Genomic DNA, 23,746 nt, shown 5'->3' with positions numbered 1-23,746 from the left:
AGCATGAGCTTTCGTGAGCTACAGCTCACTTCATCGGATGAAGTGAGCTGTAGCTCACGAAAGCTCATGCTCAGATAAATTGGTTAGTCTCTAAGGTGCCACAAGTCCTCCTTTTCTTTTTGCAAAGACAGACTAACACGGCTGTTACTCTAGATCCAGGAATGTGGCCTTGTGCATCTGAAAGTTCTGCCGCCACTGCTTGTCATCCCAAACCTGCACTGCCATGCAATCCCACCAGCCAGCGTTCATCGCTTGGGCCCAGAAGTGGTGTGCCACCATCTGCAGCTGCTCCATGAACACCAACAATCACCGTGAATTAATTCTCCCTATGTCTCACCGCAAACTGCCTCCCAGAAAATCATCATCTTCCCCGCAGTACTTCACGCGGCTCTGCAAATACCGGAGCATTATGAGTCCTGTGCTTGCAACACTCATGACACTCGTGTAGAACTGTGCAGGCTCCGTGCTTCTGTCAGAGATGGCGAACAGCAACCAGTCCCACACAGGTTTGTGGGAAAGCGAAAGTAGGCATGAAAATCATAGGGATAGAGATGATATTATGGGATGGAGAACACAGCATTATGGGATGTTGTCGCCTTGAGCCCCGTCACCTGTATAGGACTTGTTTATGCCCCGCCATGCATTGCCAAAACTACCCAAACAACAGTGCGCTGAACAGTGGTGGGTTGCTTAGTGGGAGATCTACCCATAGCTCATCACCCCATGCATTGGCACAAGCACTCTTGGCTGGTACGTGCGGAGCTGACACAGGGAGCCAAGTACGCACACACACAATCAACGTACTAACTCCGGCAGCTGTACACCAATGTAACGCGCATTGGCAAAACTTTGTAGTGTAGACATGGCCACAGTCTACACAAGGCAGTGCTAATGTGAGGCATACTGGCTCTCTCAAGGTGGACACACGCACTGTTTTGCTTTGAGGGGCTTGCATGCCCCCCCCCCCTCCATTCATTTCATATCACAATCACAGCTCTGGCCAGCTGCTCCAGCTAACCCTTCCACCATTCCATACAGTTAGCCCCAACCTCAGTGACTGCAGCTGGAGCGAATATAGATGATTCCCAGCCCCAGGGAGGCAGTTATGATTTTGTGGGTGATACCTTAACTCTAAATTACCTGGTTTTCACAAGTTTGCATTTAAAATACACTTCAGTGTCAGGTTTTTGAGAAGTTTGAGTTTCGCTGAACTCAGTGTGCTAGAAGGACACAATTGTTCACTGGTTCTTTTCCCCACTGTCCAGCCCATACAGGTTCACAGACCGGCTCTTGAGCTGAAGAAAGTATGTCATTTATTTGCTGCTTCAGTGAGTGATCAGTCCATGAAATAGGGCATAACATAGGGTTAAATGCAAGTGCATCCCCATTTTCAGGTGTTTGCTTTACATACATTTTACAAAGCTATTCTTTTATATTGGGTAATCATCTTTCTGCCTAACACTATGATTAGTTTGCTAACTCGGTTGTTTTCCTGATCAAACTTCTGATGCGGGTGGCCACATGATGAAGTTGCTAGCTCAGCTTTTCACCTGGCTGTTCTCTTTAATTGCCAGACAAGTTGGCATCTTTTGATATGTTCTGACATCTAAAATATACATTCTAAATATTACATATCCTACAACAGTATACTTTGGGACAACCTTAACTATGTGTTAACCAAGTTTTTTGACAGTATAAGTATGTAATATTTCAGCTAACAGCATGCCTCCATGCAATATTTATCAAAACTAGAGAAGTCCATGGAAGTCTGGACAGCTTTAGAGAGATTCACTTTATGATTAACTTTTGTCCTCTTTGGACAAATACCTGGGGAACAAAGACTTGACGTGCAAACACACATGCTATACAAATAAAGTTTCAAAGGAGATAATTCCTATTTTGATATTAGGTATCTTTTGCTGGACAGTGACTAATCTAGTTTACCAAGAGAAATTGAGATCGGCTATTGCTTGCATGCTCTGTTTCACTGTACAATATATAAAGTGTGGATTCTGAAATACCAGTCAACTCCCTGCTAGAACCCAGAATAATTGCTACACTCTATAATAGAGCCTCTGGGAGAAACAACTATTTTCCTGGCAATGTGCATCTCTTGCCTTCTTTTCCTTTCAGCATGGAAAAAAGATGTCTGGAAGTGGGAAGCTGCCGCCTGGCCCTGTTGCTTTTCCCATCATAGGAAACGCGCTGCAGCTGAATACAAAGAACTTGCCCCGATCAGTCCATGAGGTAAAAATGCTTGTTTCTCATCCATTGTTTGTTTGTAGGTGGAGGTTAAGTAGAGCCTAGCTCAAGCAGAACTCTGTGAAATGTCTGGCGTTTACACAGTGGCAATCCCATGTCACTTAGCTCCTCAAAGTTCAGTCTTAATTTTTTTTCCCACAAAAACAATCAATCTTGAATGATAGATATAAACTGTTCATGTTAACATATGCCTTTTAATATAGGTGTCTTAGTCACAGGTAATCCAGAATATACCTCCCCAGCTTCACTACAATCTGTATAGACAATCACACTGTTGGGGGAGTGGTCTAGTAGTGGGTTCTGTCGAGAAACAGCAGTCAGACCTGGTTTTTATTCCTACCCCTGCAACAGACTCCAGCTCCATCTACACTTGGAGCTAGGGGTCTGATTCCCAGCTCACATGGATGGACTTATCCACATGGATAAGTTAGTCACATTAGTCACATGGATGGACTAGCCATCAAGCTAGTGTGCTAAAAATAGTAATAGCTGTGGAAGCATGGGCTAGCCACCCGAAGCATAAATCTACTTCTACCTCTTGGGTATGTATGCGGGGCAGCTAGCCCGTGCCACTCGCAGTGCTACTATGGCTAGGCTACTGTTCTTAGTGAGCTAGCTCAATGAGAGCTGGCATGAGTAGGTCTGCTCGAGTTGGGAATCAAACCCCTGGCCCCAAGTGCAGATGTAGCCCATGTGTGCATCCAAGTAAGTCACCTAAGCGCTCTCTGCCTCAATTTCCCCATCTGTAAAATTGTTGTTATAATATTTGCCTGCTTCACAGGGGACGGTAAGGTGTCAGCTGCAGGTCAGCTTTGAAAAAATAGCCTCGTTCTGCTCCATGCTATTGTTTCACTATAATTATAATCTCAAATACCATCGTCTCACGTGCGAAAGGCAATCCACAGCCTGGGATCTGACGGCCACGTTGATTTCTTTCCTTCTCGCTCACCATCGCAAATAATAAAAGTTAAACAGGAGAAACTCTGCCCCCAGTTACATCTGTTCAACCTCATTCTCATTGAATCCTACCCTAAAGAGTTACAGATATGGGATGATTTAGTTGGGGATTGGTCCTGCTTTGAGCAGGGAGTTGGACTAGATGACCTCCTGAGATCCCTTCCAACCCTGATATTCCATGATTCTATGATATGTAACTCCTTTGTGGTTGATTTGCACAGGTGTAAGGGATTGGAAATTAGGCAGTAAGTCTATTGATAATGTAAAAGGGGAACCAGAATCTCTCTCTCTCTCTCTGGTTTTGCAGGGCTGACAGGAATAAGGAAAAACTGTCTTGTCATTATAAAGTCAGCCGATGTTACTATGAATAAATGGAGGCAGGAGTTCTGTGGCATTAGAAGTGTCATTTGTACACAATCATTTTTCAGAGTAGAACTGAATTGTCATTAGTTAAATAATGCAAATTGCTAGAGCTCACAAAAGAAAGGACCCGCAACTACCAGCAGTATGAGATAATTATCTAACACAGATAGAATGACCCTTCTTTCACACTCACTCTATCTCTCTAGGAAAAACACAGTGTTAACAGAACATCAAGATTAGAAATTGAAGCAAAAGTCAGGCAATTCCCAAGTCAGAATAGTAAACTCTGACTAGTATTATCTTAGCCGCATATGAGCTCTTACATTCTTATTTTTAATTAAGTGGATTTATGTTAAAACGTGCTGGCTTTGTGTGTTAACTTTGACAGCTCAGTGCAAAGTAAGGCCCGATTTTCACGATATATTTGGGCTCAGAGCGGGTTGTGGTGCTCTATGGACATGAGGTTGTGAGGGAAGCATTCGTTGATCAAGGGGATGAGTTCAGTGAAAGAGGACGTATGCCAGTATTTGAAAAAGGTAAATTTCCAGTAACTTCAGCATATAGAGCCGATGTTCGCTGTATGTGGAGAACACCACTGAGGAGACAAAAGGGGAAGCAGCTGGAGTTTGATTTAGAACAGTAGCAAAGATTGGTTCCCTTCCCTGTTACTCTGCTAGCTCCCTGACATGAATGGGTCATAACATCTCATTAAAGGTGAGTGAGAGGCAGTAACTAGGCCATTGCACAAAAGAAGGGCCAGAATACAGCCAGGAGACCAGAGCTGGACAGGCCAAGAGGGTCAGAACAAATCATGAATTCCTATCCCCTTCTTTCCCTGCTTAGTGGTGTAACAAGGCCCCAGAGGGTCCTGGTCCAAGAATAGATTCGGATGCCCTTTTTCCAATAACTGGCCATAGCACCCAACTTCCCTCACTGCCCACTTAACATCCCAGCCTACAACTCACCTCATCACCCCCAAAATCCCCTGTTTCCCCCCACATCCCTCACATCTCACCCCACTTGCCCTTAATCCCTTACCCTGCAGCTCACGGACGCTCCCCACTCACCCTATAGCACCTCAACAACTGGCCCTCCAGCCCTTCACCTACTGCCCCGAAACCTTCCTGGCCACTCACCGGTGCCCCCGCAGTTCAGCGTTCCACTGCCATCCGAGGCTAGGGCTGCTCCTCCCAATCCTGGCTGCCCAGGGGTGCCCATCTCCCACCCCACACTCACGTGGCCTGAATCCAACTGGAGTGATGAGTGGGGTTGAGACTTGGTGCACAGGGTTGCAGCACCACTCAGGTTTGGGCTGGCTACTCCTTTGTCATGACAAAGGGCAGCCAGTCCAAACCTGAGTGCCCAGTCGCAGTGCCACTCAGAGCTGGCCCGGCTGCTCCTCCATCCGACCCCATGCTCCAGGTGCCATGCTGGAGCACTGCTCCATCCGGTTGGGCCCCCATATACTCCTGGGCCCTGGTGACTGCACCACTTGCGCCGTTGTAGCTGTGCCGCTGCCTGTCCTCACTAGACTAGGTACGTCCCAGGAGCGGTGGAGGATTGTTTTTATTATTGTTTCACTTTGTTGCCTGATCTTTAGATTATGTATTCACTATATAGATTACTTAAGAATTCCCAGTTATCACTTTGAGGGTTGCCAGGTTCTTCCCCCCAAGATCAGGCCCAGAATTATTAAAATTATTATACAGTTGGGAACCCTGATGTGCACAGTTGCAACACTCACACTCTAGGAACTCTTTTATATTTACAAATATAGTTTATTAATACAGTTAGTACTGTCACAAACACCCCAGCTCAGTAAGGTAGATAGAGATACTACAGAATGTACATCTGCACACCCCTATACTCACACCATCCCTTGCAGAATAATCTGAAATGTTAGCCATCATCTTCCTCATCACCTCCCTCATCATCACCAGTGGCCATCATTCTGGCACCTCCTAAGGACTACATCTCTCTCTCCTACTGCTCCTAGGCTGGGATGCCACTTTTATAATGTGTTATGCTAATGCCGCTATGTTTGACGTATATTCAGTAGGGGATTTCTCCCCTTTTCCTAATTTGTATTTCCTCACCTTACTAATGTTGGAGTGTCTTTTTCGTATAGGTTGGTTTATCAGTGATCTCAACTTATTATCCTATACTTCCATTCGTTACCACGGCCTCTTGTGATTAGGTATCACATTTATTATTTTTGTCCTAACTGGTTATTTCGGTTCTTTCCAAGTTCCAAGTTGTGGTGTACCTGTTTACGTTTAAAAGGGTCTGAATTTAGGAAAGCCCCTATGCCAATCTGCTTTAACACATCCTCTAAGTTAAAGGTCACAGCCATACATGGAGCTTATGCTTTAGCTCATCACAGTCTATCAAGGTGAAAGGTCCCAAACGTCTGTATGCTAACTTTGCCTTAGCTCAACATACAGGATGTGGCCTGCAGGTCCCTTGTGTTACAGCCAAAGTATACTCTAATATAGACCTATAAATCTATTATAATAAAACAAATAATCAAACCCATAAGAAAATAAGAAAAGATATATAGGCAGGCAAGCAAGCAGGCTAGCCTAAGATGTATCTCGTGTACCTGTTATGTAAGTCAGTTCATTACCAGGACACTTCTGTGGTTGAAATATTTACCTGAGGTCAGAGCTTCCCTTTAAACTCTATTTTCAGCTCCCCAAATACTTGGGGTTTTCTGTTGTGCCCTTTATCTGTGCAAAGTTTATCCGTTCAAAGTTCATAGGCCTCAAGCCTTATGTTAACTTGCTGAAGCTAATGTCTTACAGGATCTAGGCCTGTAGATTTCTAGCATTACTGCTGAATAGAATGCGAAGCAGAATATAATGCAAAGCAGTAAATATAATAAAGGCAAGCTAGCCCACTGGGCTACAGTAGCAGTGAATATAAGAAAGGCAACCTAACCCACTGGGCTACAACGTGGGGCTCTCAGTTTTTTGAGATTCTTTGGCAGTGAGGGAGTAATAACTAAGGGAACACCAAGATGTCCTCTTTCGGAAAGTGGTTTGTTTCATTCGTGCATTACAGTTACAATGCCTGAGAAAAAACCTGCTCGTGTAGTTACTTTATTACACATTAAAAACTATGTTAAAAGAAAGCAGGCCGCAAAGTCAAGTCCTTGAATGTAAGGAAATGCAAAATTAAGGTGACCTGTGTGACTTTAAATCTGATGTCTTGTGGCAGAATTATTAACTTCCTCATGGGCTTTTTTTTATGGAGTTAATCACTGTAGCACATGAGAGATTCACAAATATTTATTAATGTATCTTCACGACACCCCTGGGAGATGAGGGGGTATTATCATCCCCATTTTACAGCTCGGGAACTGAGGCAGAGAGATTAAAGTTAAAAAAATGTCCACTCATTTTGGGTGTCCCATTTTGAGATGCCCAGGACTGGTCTGTTTAAAGGGGGGAGGGATAGCTTAGTGGTTTGAGCATTGGCCTGCTAAACCCAGGGTTGTGAGCTCAATCCTTGAGGGGGTCATTAAGGGAGCTGGGGCAAAAATTGGGGATTGGTCCTGCTTCAAGCAGGAGATTGGACCAGATGACCTCTTGAGGTCCCTTCCAACCCTAGCCTTCTATGACCTGATTTTTTCAGAGGGGTCAGCTTTATGGATGTCCAAAGCACAGCTCCCATTGACTTGAGTAGCTGTGGGGGTGCTCAGCACTCCAGGGGCTCAAGCTGGTCACCCGGAAAATGAGGAACACACGGATAGTGACTACCTGAAAAAAATTTGGTTGAAGAGACCTGTCTAGTAGCATCACATAGGAATGCGGTGGCAGGTAGAAGGGTAGTATCCAGTTCTCTGGGGCAGCATTCTACTGCATGTTCATGAGACCATCCTTTCTCTTCCTGCAGTTCTCTTCCTCATTCATGGCACTTCTCCCAGCTTCCGCAACAAATAAGGCACAGACACCAGACTCCTCCACTATGGTACCCCGATTCATTGACAAATCAGGTTCATCCTCTGCTCTGCAATGAGACAGGGCACCCTGTAGAAAAAATAATGTGTGTCTCATAGATTTCATGACTGCATCATAAAGGCACAGGATAGGGTTGTCCCCACAATCTTAATTCTGGCATTTCCTAACTTTTGAGTGCTTGACTTTGCAATGTTAATGTTGCTTTAAAGTAGTTTTTTGTGTGTAATTTCCTAGCATTTTCAAAAAGCAAAAATTCCATCATCTGGCCTCATATTGACTCCCGCATGGTTCATCAACAAGGTTGGAATCTTTAGCTGCCTGGTACAGACCTCTGCCCCTTGAACTAATGGAGGAACTGATAGCAATAGTGTTTTCTGTATGGAACAGTGGTAGATGGAGATGAGATATAGACTTTGCCAGTAGGTTTCACAGATATTTGTTGACAGTAGACAAGCGGTGAGTCTCAGGAATGTCAGGTTCCATTCCAGTCTCTAAGGGGAGTGTTTTCTAGTAGTTACAGACCCTTCTGCCTGTTCCCCCCAAGCTTGACTACTTTTGCCCTGTCCTCTCCAATCTATATCCCTGTCCCCAGTCCTTTCTTGTCCCACCCCTACCTCCTCTTCCCAGTCCCATTCTCCTTGCCTTCCTTATTCATATTTCTCATCCCAGCCCCAGTCTCCTTGCCCAGTTTCTCCCCTCTGGGCTCCCTGTCCAAGGCCCAGGCTCCCCACTGCCCTCATTCTAACTCGTCTCATTCTCCCTACCCCCAGAGCCCATCTCCTTGTCTAGTCAGTCCCAATTTCCCACTCTGGCTTCTCGTCATTCCCATCCCATCCAGTTTCCTTCTCCTAGTCTCCCCCTTCACCGGCTCTTGTCCCAGTTTCTTTGCCAAGCCAGTCCCAGTTCTCCCCCTGCACCCTCGCTCCTTGTCAGATAGGTTGCCCATCTTCCCTTTTCCCCCTTGCACTGATTCACGGTCCCAGTCTCCTTGCATAGCACTCACTCATGCCCCCGTTCCTCATCTGATCTGAGTGAGTTCTCCTTCCATCCCTGCCAACTGGGTCCCAATACCCCCTGTTTCCCAGCTCCCTGTCCCAGTCTTCTGACCCATTCAGACCCAGACTCCTCTCCCTCCCCCAGCTCTTAGTCCCAGTCTCCTTGACCCCCCCACTCCCAGCTGCAATTAGAGGGACAGTCTGGCTTTCCCCTCTAGTCCTGGAATAGAGCATGCTCAGTTGCTCTGTGAACATGGTACATGCATAGAATGCTCAACACTAGGAGCTGAGAGGACAGAATGTTCTGTTATTTTAGCCACTAATCCAGGGGTGGGCAAACTTTTTGGCCCGAGGGCCACATCTGGGTGGGGAAATTGTATGCAGGGCCATGAATGTAGGGCAGGGACAGGGGGTTGGGGTGCAGGAAGGGGTGCGGAGTGCAGGAGGGGACTCAAGGTAGAGGGTAAGGGTGCTCAGGGCAGGGGGTTGTGGTGAGGGGTGCAGGAAGGGTTCAGGGTGCGGGCTCCGGCAGTCTCCCTGCCTGCCCTGGCCCTGTGCCGCTCCCGGAAGTGGTCAACATGTCCAGCAGTGGCTCCTGGGGTGGGGTGGGGTGGGGCAGGCAGCTCTGCCACGTGTTGCCCTTGCCTACGGGTACCACCCCTGAAGCTCCAATTGGCCATGGTTCCCCATTCCCGGCCAATGGGAGCTGCAGGAGGCAGTGCCTGCAGATGAGGGCAGCGCACGGAGCCCTCTGCCACACCCTCTCCCAGGGGCCGCAGGGACATGGTGCCGGCTGCTTCCAGGATCGGTGAGGGGCTAGGGCAGGCAGGGACTCTGCCTTAGCCCTGCAGTGACATGGGGCTGGCAGTCCTGTGGACCGGACTGAAAGCCTTGACAGGCCAGATCCAGCCTGCGGGCCCTAGTTTGCCCTCCCCTGCACTAAATCCTAAGGTCTCTACTGAGTATGTGCAAACCTTAATGTTTTTTTAAATAGTTTTTGGTGTGTAATTCCCTAGGTTTTTAAAATAGCAAACTGAAAAAACAAAAATTCCATCATGTGGCATCATATTGACACCTACATGGGTCACCAGCAGGGCTGGAACCTTTAGATTCACTGCACAGACCTCTGCCACTTGAGCTAATGGAGTAACCGATAACAGTAGTAGGTTGTCATCTTTATATGTGGACCAGCACTAGGAGCTGAGTGGTGCTGGTGTATGTCCAGTGATGATAGTATCTTTGGAGACTTTAGCCACTAAACTCTAAGTCTCTACTGACAATGTGTGAAATGCGATTTGTCAAGGGCTTATAACTTAGTGACATTTGGGTAGATTTTCATGGGGATGGCAAAGTCACACATTGACGCAAAGGCCAGCCCCTAGCCAAATTTCAAATCCCACCTCTGACAAATGGGAGTGCTAGAGTTTCTCAAAAAAAAGGTCCCAGCATTTTTTAACATAGGCAGAACAACATATTTTCCCCTAACCTTGTTCGTGGAAATGGCTGAAGACTTCGGCTGAAATATTCAAAAAACGTTCAACCTGAGACACAGAGAGAAAAATTTTAGCCCAAATCGTTAAAATTTGGCAAACTAATGTGTTTCCCAGTTTACTTCATATTTTTAGTTTGTACCGATACACATACATTGCTCTAATTACTGTGACTGGAAGAAATGTCATTACTGTGATGGGCCACGCTCTGTTAGAGAACAAACTACAGGTATTGGACATGTTAATTGTGACAGGGTATTGGCTAAGAAACTCTGAGCCAGGCCTCTGTCATACCCACTCCAATCAAGAAAGGGGAATTGGAACTGGCTGAGTAAGCCCAGGCCTGAGTAGTAAATGGGGAACAGCTGCCGGCCTCATTAGCTAGGGGCTACATAAAGGCTGGCAGGAAGGAAGCCAAGGGGAGAAGGAAAGGGAGGAGCCAGAGAATAGAGGGAGTAGGAGCTCATTGCTGCTGGCTGCAAGACTGAAGCTGTTTGTAGCTACAAGGTGGTGGGAAAATAACCTGTAAATAAAGAGCACCCGTGATTACACCAATGCAGAGGTCTCTGGCTGGTTTGTCTGCAGAGCAGGAGCAGAAGCTAGAGGGGCCCAGCTGCACCTCATGACAGTAATGAATTGAATTATTTTTCTTCCTCATAACTGCTCTGAAACTGCAATGAGTTTAATATGTAGAATATTGTGGTTAATAAACATATCAAGCAGATAAAATAGGAAGTGATGACTGTGTAACAGTCTCCCAAGCAGAACACAGATACAAATAAAATTTGAGTTCAAGGTCATAAACTCAAAAGTTTATGAACAGGATTGTATGACAGCGTTGACTGCTATAGCAGGGGACTGGACTCAGTGACCCGGAAGGTCCCTTCCAATCTTATGTTCCTCTGAAACTTTGAATAAACAATGTTTGGATGGGTTTGAAAGTCTGGCCCCTCCCTCCTTTCTTTCCCATTCTCTTCCCTTTTTCAGGTATTCCTTTCAACAATGGGGTGCCGTGGAAGTGGCTACGCCAATTTACCCTCACCACCTTGAAGAATTTTGGGATGGGGAATAAGAGCACTGAAGAGCGAATCCTGGAGGAAGCCCATTTCCTGGTGGAAAGGCTCAAAACACTCACGGTGAGGATCAACTTTATGTCTGTTGGAAATTAGAATTAAAGAGTCAGTTAAAGTCTTTCTGTTTTTCATGATATTAACTGTTTGGTTCAAACCTTTTCTAACTAAAGCCTTTAGCTGCACAATACAAAAGTATGTGGCCAAAGATCTAAAGATGACCTTTTCTGGCTGTTGTTCCCCATGTTTTCTACCCACTGATCTATGGCTAGTGAGCAAATGGGAAAATGTTTGTCTAGAGTTTTCAGAAGCTAAGACAGTGAACCAGGTTAGAGTGGATCCATTTATCTTCAGTCTGCTGTGTTAATGAGACACCCAGGCCTAGAGTTTGCTTATTCTCATTTTCATCTCTGCTACACGTCTGATACAAATTTGGCACCTACATTCTATAATGATGGGCTCCCACAGGAGTGATTGGGAACCACTGTGTAAATGGACAGTGCTTTATAAGTGACCCACTAATTATTACTATTTATATTCCAGTAGTGAGTACAGATCCCAAGATTGGGGCTTTATTGTGTGTATGCTATACTAACAGATAGGAAGGACTGTTCTGTACTGCAAGCAGCATACATTTGAAATAGACATGAAAAATAAAAAGTGGAGGAAGGAAGTGTAATGGATCTGCTAAGCAGGGGACTATATGGATGCCATCCTGGCAGACATACAGGAAACCTCTTGCCCGGTGTATTTTCATGACATCATCACTGGGAGGTCATTTGAGAAGCACCCGCAGAAGTTGGGAGCTGTGCTGGAGAGGCTACGCCAAGCCAACTTAAATGTGAATTCAGCAAAATGCAATTTTTTTCTGTGACAAAGTAAATTACCTGGGGCATATGATCTCAAGGAATGTTGGTGGTGAATCCACCCAGTCCTGGTCAGTGCCAAGTCCTCTCACTGAGGAGCAGCATTTCATTGGCCTGGTTTCATACTACTGGAGAGTCATTATTTGTTTTGCCACAATTGCACAGCCACTGCTCAAGTTGGCAGAGATGAGGTGGATGTTTGAGTGGACTAGTCCTGCCAAGAAACCTTTCTAGAACAAAAGTGGAGGGTCATGTCTGTAACAATATGGGCCTACTGAGATCCCCAGCTACCATCCATTCTAGACACAGATGGCAATGAAGTTGGTATTGGTGCTGTCTTGACTCAACCATAGGGAGACAAGGAAAGAGTAATTGCAAACATCAGCAGGATGCTGAACAAAGCAGAGCAGACCTACTCCATGGCTAATGCAGAGCTGCTGACAGTGGTGACCTTCACAAAATATGTTTGCCACTTCCTGCTGTGGAAAGAATTCCTGTGAAGAACAGATCATGGTTCCCTCCGGGGGCTTTATAATTTCCATGGTTCCCAAGGACAATTGTGCTGGTGGCTGGAACAGCTGGCTCAGTTCCAGTACCAGATGAGGCACTGTCCAGGGTAACAGTACATGAATGCTGATGCTCTGTCCAGGATACTGAGCCTGGACAGTGCTTGCAAGGAGGGCGGTTATGAGAGGTGGGTGCCACCCTGAGATAAGAACAAAAGCAGGCTCACACCCAACAAACCAAGCAAAGGGGGCCGCCTGCGAGAGGAGGGTGCTGCCCTGAAAAAAGATTGTGATCGCAGGCATATTAGCCAGAGAAAAGGGGGCACTCATGAGAGGCGGGTGCTGACCCCCTTTCAGGGACATTTGGGGATGGAGAAGCTTAGCCAAATGGTTTGAAGTTGATGCTACTGGCCTGGATGGTGCAGGTCACTTAGGGACCATGGATGTCTTGTTATACCTGTGGGGCTCATAAGACCGATCATCCTACACCCAGAGCACCTATGACAGACCAGCCACGCTCTGGAAATGGTAGCTATGGTTATTCTGGGAGAGTCAGTCAGTATGCCTTTGTGAGAGCAGGCTACTTCTCTGAGTGGGCAGAGGCTCATCCACTGCCTGATCCACTAACCTCACTCCTTGCATACTGACCAATGGCGGAAATTTTGAATCGTGCTTAGCCTGAGGGGTGCGTGACCTCCTTGAGATAAATAAGACCTGTACTACACCTTACCACCCACGGACAGATGGGCTGTTGGTGTCAGGAATCAGGGGCTAAAGCAGAGTCAGTCTCTGGGCAACCTAGCGAGGGCAGCTGGCCTGTGCTAGGCTGCCTGATTAGCTACACCACCTCCCCAGTGGGAAGAGTCAGCGGCCTAGCTCTCAAGCCCCTCTGCAGCAACACGTTGGTGGCTGCTCAAAGCATTTGCCCACGGTTGTGATAGCTCCTGCCTTGCCTCATTCCACGTAACCTGGCTCCCGACCTCTGGGTTGGACCCTGGACTCCTAGTCTCCTAATCCTGGCTACTAACTCCTGCTCTGAGCAGTAGGCATGACGAGCCACACCCAGGTCTCTGCCAGGTGGAGCATCTGAACTGTACGTTTGCAGCTCTGTTGTAGATGCCAGTCAACAGAACTGGGACAGGTTTCTTTCTCTGGGTCATGATGACTTACAGGACGAAGGTGCAGTTGTCCCTGGGCTACACACCATATAATGTGATGTTTGGGCATGTGGCCACCCTCCTAGCAGAATTGCTGGATGGGGTAGCCATGACAGATGAGTATACTAACCCCACAGAGTACCTAGCACTTGACAGGCATCCTCAGCACTGCTGTCCAAGCAATAAAGCCTCATCAGGGCCACCTAGAGACAGAAGGAGCCCTAAGATTTAAAGGGGACTGCTCAGATATACCAGGAGGGTGAACGGGTTTGGGTCCACAGAAGGAAAAGGAGTTTGAGTGCTAAGTTGCAGCAAAAGTACAGGGGCTCATACAGGGTGGTCAGCCAGGCATCAAAGGTATTTTGGATACAATCCATTGTCTTTAGTGGAAACAGTTTTGTGCTACATTACAACAGGCTAAAACCTACTTGGGTCCTTACTGAAATGAAGATATGATCAACTTGCCACAGCAGAGCCGAAGCAATGATTGAGAAAGCCACAGTCAGCTGAGAGGTTGACTCCCAGAGCACTGGAGAGGACCAGGCCAGGGCGAACACTAGCATGTGTCTCATTGATTGGCGGCAAACCATCATATGGCATAGCCAGGTGTGGCTTTATCAGAAGGAACTGAAATGAACAACAAAGAGAATCACCAACAGTGGGAGGTGAACCTGTAACAGTACCAGGGAGGGAATTCTGTAGTCTGGGCTGAGGCGAGCCAATGAGTGAGCAAAACAAAAAGGATCCAGTGATACAGGAGAATCTGAGGCCACAGGAAGAGCACCGAGCACCCTGCTGGCACCAAGACTGCCACATGGACTAGCACTATGTGCCGCCAGGACCCCTGAACCCCTTCCCACATCCTCCCCACCCTCCTGCACCCCAAACCCCTCATTCCCAGAGCCTGCACCCCCAGCTGGAGTCCTCACTCCCCTCCCACACCCCTGCCCCAGCCCAGTGAAAATGAGTAAGGGTAGGGAAGAATGAGCGACAGAAGGAGAGGGTTGGAGCCAGCAGGGGTGGGGCCTTGGGACAGGGATGTTCGGTTTTGTGTGATTAGAAAGTCAACAACCCTAGTCAATGGGGGAGTAGCAGCAGCTGGGCAGGGAGCCAGTGCAGAGGAGCCCAATGAGAGATACTAACGGAGCCTGGCCTGGAAACCTGAAAGCTCCTATTGGCTTGAACAGAGACTGCGCTGGAGAGGGTGTGCCAGGCACGAGCCCTGAAGGACCCAGACTCCCGCCTGGACTGCCCCAGGGCCAAACAACAACCTCTAGGCCTCACTGGGAACTGTAACTGTTTAAACCTCTGTAACTAGGGTATCTGCACCCTTTGCTGCCAGCCCTGACTCCATTCCCTTTTCCTGAGCCGTGGGTCTGAGTGGCTGTTGGGCCCCCACCAGGGCTAGCACCTACAAGGCCTAGCTGCTGAAGGCCTAAAGCACTTGCCTCTGAATCATAGTATGACTGGTGCACTATTGGTACCTTGGGGCTTTGGTGTACTCCAGCTCTGAGGAACCCAAATAATTACAGGATTGTTTCCCTTATTTAAGAAATGGAAAGCTGAGACACAGAGAGATGAAGTGACTTGCTCGAGGTCACACCTGGGATGTCTGCAGCAGAGCTGGGAGTTGTTCCCAGATTTCCTGAGACCCAGGCCACTGCCTTAACCACAGACCATCCTGCCTCTTTGCAATATTTAATGCAACACTAAGGGCTAAACTGAAGTTGGCTCTGCCCATCTGGTGAATTGTGAGTGGGAGAAGAGAATGCACTGAGCCCCTTCCCCACCCCTGGTATCACATTAGTGCTGCTACTTGGGCACCTGAACCAAGGGCAGCTGTTGCTGTTGGGAATGAGTCAAAGAGAATCGACGGATGAGGGACACGAGTAGGGGTCTGGTGCATGAAGAAAATGCTGCTTCTGGATGTTCCCCATGAGCACTGTGGCCTCAAGTCAGAGGGGTGATCTCTTGCCCATAATTCCCAGGAATGTTGTGCTGGTCCCTCTGATGCTGCAGCCCCAGGTTAGCTCTCAGTTACCAGCCCCGTGTGTTCCTTGTGCTTTTGAGGAAGGAAGAACCTGAAATGGAAGCTAAGATGTCACTGGTGAGCCAGTGGGAAATTCAGCCTCCCCAGCTGTGTTAGCTGAGCTGTGGGGCCTGCTTAGTGGACACTGAGGGCAGAAAGCAGCCCCATCCCCTCTGCTCTTGTGCTGGGAGCCTTTATTCCTTCCCTAGCACAGCAATCGTGCGTTTACGCTGCACGGCCTGGGCTGGCAGTGCCAAGGGGAGATTGCTGCGCTCTGGGAGTTAGTGATGATGCTACAACAACACAAGCAATGGCTCAGGCAGAGCCCTCTGAGCAGGATCCTGTTGTGAACAGTTTGGGATCCTTTCTGTGAAATGGGTCCCAAGACAGACAGGCATGTGTCACCCAGAGAGGCACTGATGGCCCCTGGTCAGACCAGAGTGTGCCCAGCAGAGAGCAGCAGAGCAGACAGAGTGAAAACTGATTGCCAAGAAAAAAAAGTGGCACGTGTTTAATTTAGCATGTGAGAGGTAAGAGGGGGGATTGGGGCAGCCCTAACCCACCCTCCTCAGGGAATATTGCTGTCAGCCCCACTTTGACTCTTGCCATGTGGTTGGAGATCCACAATGTCCTCGTGCTGCCACTGACTCTGATGCTGAGGGTGAAGACACTGAATTAAAACTGGCTCTTTTTGAGTTTTGTTTTGTTCCAGGGCGGCCCTTTGACCCCACCCTCTTCCTCACCCACGCCGTCTCCAACATCATCTGCGCCATCGTCTTTGGGGACCGGTTTGACTACGAAGATAAGAAGTTTGTGACTTTAAGAAATCTCATAGAGGAAAGTAACAAGCTCCAGCGCTCCCGCTGGACAGTGGTATGTTCAGGGGTTTATTCCATTCTTCTCCTTTGTACTGGGGGAGAGGACAGAGATTTTTCTTTAACTATTAATTTTCCATAAAAAAGTGTTATTTCAGATTCCCATAATAGTCTCCTTCTTGCTAGGCTGTAGCTACTACCAAACCCAGCCTCAAACTTGTTTCTAAGTATAGTTTAAATTCCCACACAAAACACATCATTAGCTCAGAATTAAATTTGCTTAAGGATATACACTATCAACATTATCGGTAAAAATCAAGGAAGTTGCCAGTTAAAATATTAACATCCACACCAATCACATGTCACATGCCTTATCACATAAGCAGCATGATAGTGAATGTGATTATATTCCTCACCTCCAAAATAAACTCCTTTTCACTTCCAGCTCACAGTCACTCACCTCCATGCCCCCTTCCAGAAAACCTCACTAAATGTACCAAATGAAGGGCCAAACTGTCTGCTGGCATAACTCATTTGAAATCAATGGAGTTACATTGGCAGAGAATGTGGGTCTCTGAAATTCAACCTCAGCACAACTAAAGTAAATTTCCCTTTGAAAATCTATAATGTGCTACCACTCGCTAATAAAAATAAAAGGGTGAAGATAGTGCACTTCAGTGTGATTTTTCAAGAACAGGATGTGTCTATTGTGGATGGTTTTATTTTGAAAATAATGGAGAGTCTTTTAGCTAATGTAACTGAATGTCACTGCACTTTTTGTGTGGAATATATATGCATTGGGTAATGTGGGTTGGTAAAGTTTTCAAAGTTCTTTAGAATCCATTTAGAAAATAAGGTGTCACAGAAGAGTCTGCTGCTGTAGTTAAGTCATTTGAGTAAATACTATGAAGGAAGCTTCTCTGCCCAGGAAAACCAAGATGTATTTTTCTTTCAATCTTTACAGCTGTACAATTTTTTCCCCAACTCTCATGGATTACATTCCTGGGCCTCACCAGAGAATCTTTAAACACTTTGAGGAGTTGAGAAAGTTTGTTCTGGAAAGAGTGGAGATGCACAGAGTCTCTCTGGAGCCCAGTGGCACTCAAGACTTCATCAATGCTTTCCTCATCAAAATAAAACAGGTAGGTGATAGCTGCAGCCCTTCCCCTTTACTGTGGAGTGGGTTATACATATCAGTGCTATTTATTTGTTAAGGAACAACAGAGTACGTGGCTTTTCAGAAGCCCCTAAAGGGTGACAAGGAAATTATAATATAAAGGGGGAAGCCCTACTCACCTCATTTAAAACCAACTTAGTGAACAGAAATGGCCCAAAACACTGCAATAATGCTGCTGTAATCTCCAGTACTATGGCCCATTTCTGTACGATTTGTATAACGATGCCAGGTGGGTCACATTTTGGGTAGAAAATGAGACTTCTTTAGCTTGTAACAATAGATCCAATGCTTTTACAATCAATTATCAGCCATCTGTACCAAACTTTTTTGCAGGAGCAACAGAACAGCCAGTCAGAATTTACCACTGAGAGCTTGTTAAGAAGAACATTAAGCTTATTCTTTGCTGGAACAGGGACAACCAGTGCCATCCTGAAACATGGACTCCTGCTTCTTATGAAATACCCAGAAATAGAAGGTAACACACACACAATGTTAAGTCTTGGTGAGATGTGAGGAGTGCATGGCTCTATAGATCAGTAAATGGAAGCAGAGCCTCCCCCCTTAAATCACCAGATCACATCTGGCCTGGGTTGGCAGTGACCTGTGTGACTGTGAGTTCATGTGAAGTGAGTTGAAGATGTGTTGGGGGACTTTCTTACTCCAGTTCCCTGCAGGCAGAAGTTCTCATCCAAAAAAGCACCAGTACAATAGACATTATTTGTCCCCATGCCAATGCCAATATGGGGACAAGTAATCTGAGGAGAGGATCCAAAGCTGACTGGGCTGTTGTGATTGAATTCCTCTCTCAAATCCAGATCAGTGTTCAGGTTCTCTGATAAGGGAAGCGTATCTGCATGTCTACGCTACAATTAAACATCTGTGGCTGGCCCGAGTCCACTGTGTCTGGCTCACAGGGCTTGGGCTACGGTGCTGTTTAACTGTAGTGTAGATGTTTTGGCTTGGGCTGGAGCCCAGGCTCTGGGACCCTCCCTCTTCCTGAGTCAGCAAACATGGCCAGCCGTGGGTGTTTAACTGCAGTGTTAGTAAAAGAAAAGCCTGCACTGCCACGGACCAGGCTGTGCCTGTTCTGTGGGTAACAGATGCTTTCACATTCCAGGGCTGTCAAACAGGCCCCTTCCCCTTGAATGAAGGCAAAGTTGTTTTGTCTTTGGATTTAATGGACTTGTAGAGGACAGGATTATGTAAGGCCTTAAATCAAAGCTCTGCCAGTGCTAAAAAACCAGCTGTATCCAGTGCTAATTCCCACCTCGTGGGCTTCCAACTTCAGATTAGCAAATGGCCTTGACGGGGGGGGGGAGATGCTTTGGGACTCTCTTGCTTAATAGATATTTAGATGCACTGGTGATAACTTTACATTGTGCTCTAGTTAGTAACAGAACCAGGTATGAACAATATCACTGCCCTGTAATTATATTATTGGCCCTTTGTCATAGCTGTGAAGTACAGTAGTTTCTGTAACACAAAATTTGACCTTTTTTTTAATATTCCCAATGTCCATCTGCTGAGACTTGTGTTCTGCGGGCAGAGCAACAGACTGTTGGGCAAATCTATGCAAATCCTGTTCTTTAGTCTTGGTGTTAAACCTCATTAATTTCATGACAGAGAAGGTTCATGTAGAGATTGACTGTGTGATCGGCCGAAGCCGGAGACCCTGCATGGCATATCGAAGCCAGATGCCCTATACAGATGCTGTGGTCCATGAGATCCAAAGATTCATCTCTCTCACCCCTCTTGGTGCCCCACATGCTGTGACTAGACAATACATTATCCCTAAGGTCAGTTCTCGGTGTTTCTGTGAAAGGGCCAGTTCTTCCTCCTTTTTCTCTCTTTAATTTTGAGTTGTTCACAATGGAAATAGTTTGGCCAGTTTTTGTGTGGTAGGAATTTTAAATAATTGCCAGGAATGTACCAATTATATTGAAACTTTCCAAGCCTCTGTATGCAGCTGAAAAGACTTTGGTAGTCTGCAGGTTAGGGTTTCCATCCAAAAGAGGGTTTGAGAGCCTAGTTGTGTAGCAGTAAGATATGGAATAGAGAATAACTTTAGCAATGATGTGCAGCTAAGATATTGGTACCACACCAACGCGTGCAATCATTCCCCTCTTTTTTGAGGGGAAAGGGGAGTGTTTCTGGGGAAACTTCTTGACACTGTTCGTTCAGATGAAAACAAAATGGCACACACAAATGAGCAATGAATGAATAAGTTTAAAAAGGATCAGAGCTCCCCACACCTTTGCCCATTACTGGAATTGAATGCAAACCGGTACAGATAAATACACGCCACAAAACAAACCACTCTTCAAAGCTGAGGTTTCTGTAAAATTGAGTCAGGCTCTTATTGTTAGTCAGATGATCCTAGTTTACTGAACTCAGTTCAGGCAGCAAGCGCCCACCCCTTACTGCCCAAAAAAAAAAAAAAAAAAAATACACACACCCGGAAAAAATATTCATTTAGCTTCTGAAAATATTTGCAATTTGTCAGCAAGTTGGAAAAATCTGGTCTACTTCAGAAATCTTGGTGTGGGTTTTATCCCCCTTCTTTAAAGCTTTAGCCCAATGGATAGGGCACTTTCCCTGGATGTGGGAGACCTAGATTTGCACCCCCACTCTGGAGCAAGGATTTGAACTCAGATTTCCCCAGTAAGTATCCTAAGCACCAAGCTACAGACTATGCTGGGGAGAGTCCTCAATATCTCTCGCTGAAGCTATTCTGTTTTGTATCAATACTTTAAATATTCAGTGAAGCAGGAACTCAAGTGCAGGTCTTCCCCTTACCAGCTGAGTGCCCTAATCACCAGCATTTAGGTTATTCTGTTCTCAAGCCCTCCTGGTGAAGCTGTTCCTATTTTCATTAGGCCAAAAACCTGGGAGGTAAGAAATGTGGATTGAAATTTTCCCTCTGCTTGACTCTGACGAGGGATTTGAATCCACATCTCCTGCCACCAGGGTGAGTGCCTTTCTCACCAGGCTATAGAGTCATTCTCGCTGGCTCAGTGGATATTTAAATGTTAATAAAAAGTGGAACAGCTTCATAAGGAGAGATTGAAAGGAGCCTATCCTGCAATATCTGAGAGCTTGGAGGTTAGAATCCCCATTTTAGATGGGGGTGGTGGTGGGGGGAGGAGGGGGGAGATCTGAGTTAAAGTTGCTGCTCCAAATTGGGGATTCAAACATGAGTCTCTCACATCCCAAGTACCTTAGCCTCTGGCCTAAAAGTTATAGGGAGACACACACCCCTACTCATATGTGTTTTCTGAAGCAAATAAAGAAAAGAAAAGGAGGACTTGTGGCACCTTAGAGACTAACCAATTTATTTGAACATAAGCTTTCGTGAGCTACAGCTCACTTCATCAGATGCATACTGTGGAAAGTGTAGAAGATCTTTTTATACACACAAAGCATGAAAAAATACCTCCCCCCACCCCACTCTCCTGCTGGTAATAGCTTATCTAAAGTGATCATTCTACAATCTATCCTGAAGGATGACCCAACACTCTCACAAATCTTGGGAGACAGGCCAGTCCTTGCCTACAGACAGCCCCCCAACCTGAAGCAAATACTCACCAGCAACCACATACCACACAACAGAACCACTAACCCAGGAACCTATCCTTGCAACAAAGCCTGTTGCCAACTGTGCCCACATAGCTATTCAGGGGACATCATCACAGGGCCTAATAACATCAGCCACACTATCAGAGGCTCGTTCACCTGCACATCCACCAATGTGATATATGCCATCATGTGCCAGCAATGCCCCTCCGCCATGTACATTGGTCAAACTGGACAGTCTCTACGTAAAAGAATTTTAACATTCATAAACCAGTCGGAGAACACTTCAATCTCTCTGGTCACGCGATTACAGACATGAAAGTTGCGATATTACAACAGAAAAACTTCAAAACCAGACTCCAGCGAGAGACTGTTGAATTGGAATTAATTTGCAAATTGGATACATTAACTTAGGCTTGAATAGAGCCTGGGAGTGGCTAAGACATTATGCAAGGTAACCTATTTCCCCTTGTTTATTCCTACCTCCTCCCCCCCAGACATTCTTGTTAAACCCTGGATTTGTGCTGGAAATGGCCCAACTTGATCATCATACACATTGTAAGGAGAGTGATCACTTTAGATAAGCTACTACCAGCAGGAGAGTGGGGTGGGGGGGAGGTATTTTTTCATGCTTTGTGTGTATAAAAAGATCTTCTACACTTTCCACAGTATGCATCCAATGAAGTGAGCTGTAGCTCACGAAAGCTTATGCTCAAATAAATTGGTTAGTCTCTAAGGTGCCACAAGTACTCCTTTTCTTTTCGCGAATACAGGCTAACATGGCTGTTACTCTGAAACCTGAAGCGAATAACTTTTTCCCAGCCAAAACTAATTGGGCTAAATTTGCAAATAGTTTCAGATCAGCTGAAACTGCATTTCTGGTGTATAAACTGTATTTGTCTGATCAATTTTACCCAGTTCTAATTTCCACCAAACTCTGAACCTGTTGAGGAGTTAAAATGACCAGAACTCACTATACTCAGGGGCGGAGTTGCTGACTGTGAGTTGCACTGTAAAATTGCATGGGGCTTTTAGCTTCATTACAAATTACAGGGAAACTGTCGGTGTGATGAATACAGTATCTTGACAAGGAAACTTCAAATGCTTCAGAGCACGAGTTCAGAGGTGCAAGTGAAACTTCTGGATCTTAGCCAAACTCCCCAAACTTGTTGATGTTGAATTCAGGATGGTAATCAAATAGGAGCAACCCCTCTGAAGAGATTTCAGGATTTCCCTGTGGACTTCAGTGGGATTAGCTCTTCTCATGGAATTTTAATATTTCTTCTTCTGGTTGAAAACGTGAAGTTCAGGAGCTGCAAGGAAATAAAGAAAAACCAATATGGGGCCCACTGTCCAGCTCTGAACTTTGAAGGTTTCTCTGCTTTGGACAGTGTCCACTTTAACTCTGTTTATCTGTGTTTGCTAATTTAGGGCACCATGATATTCCCTGCCCTGAAATCAGTCCTATATGACAGCAAGGCATTTCCAAAGCCAGAGCAATTTAACCCTGGGCATTTCTTGGATGAAAATGGTGCCTTCAAGAAGAGTGACTTCTTCATGCCTTTTTCTATAGGTAAAGGTATCCATGTTTGTTTCAGCTCCCAGACTGTCTTCTAGTTTTGCCTTGACGACTCTGCTGGCTCACACTGTTTGCAGAGTGTTTTCAGGTGGTCCATGAAGCTCTCACGCTGGTATAACATCTATCAGCCTTTAAGCCGTGTTACTTCCCGCTAGCTGTCTGAAGTGACTTTTCGGACGCACTACACATACTCCTTTCTTGCTCTGCTTGGCAACTTCATGCTTTTCTGGTGGGTGTCTGGTGTCAATGAATTCATGATGAATTATTCCTTCAGCCACCTACTCATGATCCTGCCTGCCCCTCCTTACTTGTTACTCAATAACCACATTACTCCCCCCTTAACACCTATTAGCTAACTTGGGAAGTGCATAATCTTTCCAACCCTCTCCCCAAACTGGATTTAAAAAGATTGCTTAATATATGGAACTCAGACCTTAAAACAATCTTTGAATGGCTTCTTAAGCCCCAAATGCTTTCCTACCATCCTGAACTTGAAGTGACTTCCATTATCCTCCATGTATAGAAACAGCCTGTAAAATGCTGGAAAGAAAGATCTCCAGCATCTCTTCAATATTCCTTTTTCATTGCAGGGAAACAGAGTTGCGTGGGAGAGGGTCTGGCTCGGACGAAGCTATTTTTGCTACTGACAACGATTTTGCAGAACTTTATCTTGAAGCCTCTCATTGACCCCAAGGATATTGATATAACTCCAGTGAACTTCACCTCCAATACCCCAGTGTCTTACCAGTTCATTGTTATTCCTCTGTAAATACCTTGAAAAATGATTAATTGGATTGTCTGTGATCTTGAACTCCTTAATACAGTGACAGAAATGAACTAATTGCCATGAAATGCACAAATTAGTCAACTTTTTAAGTAACTAGGATTTAACAAAATTAAGTGTTATACCATAAAATAACTATATAATTGACTCTAATGGCATGT

The 23,746-nt window shown here is 45.9% G+C and overlaps 1 pseudogene; it reads left to right on the top strand.

Annotated features, from left to right (window-relative positions):
- Nucleotides 1–478: 478 nt before the first annotated feature.
- On the top strand, nt 479–23,597 carry LOC140915177 (cytochrome P450 2H2-like; annotated as a pseudogene).
- The last annotated feature ends 149 nt before the right edge of the window (nt 23,598–23,746 follow it).

The sequence above is a fragment of the Lepidochelys kempii genome, chromosome 7 (genome assembly GCF_965140265.1).
Source record: "Lepidochelys kempii isolate rLepKem1 chromosome 7, rLepKem1.hap2, whole genome shotgun sequence".
Classification (NCBI taxonomy): Eukaryota; Metazoa; Chordata; order Testudines; family Cheloniidae; genus Lepidochelys; species Lepidochelys kempii.
The sequence above is the reverse complement of the archived record's forward strand: the minus strand, read 5'-3'. Positions and strand labels throughout refer to the sequence as shown.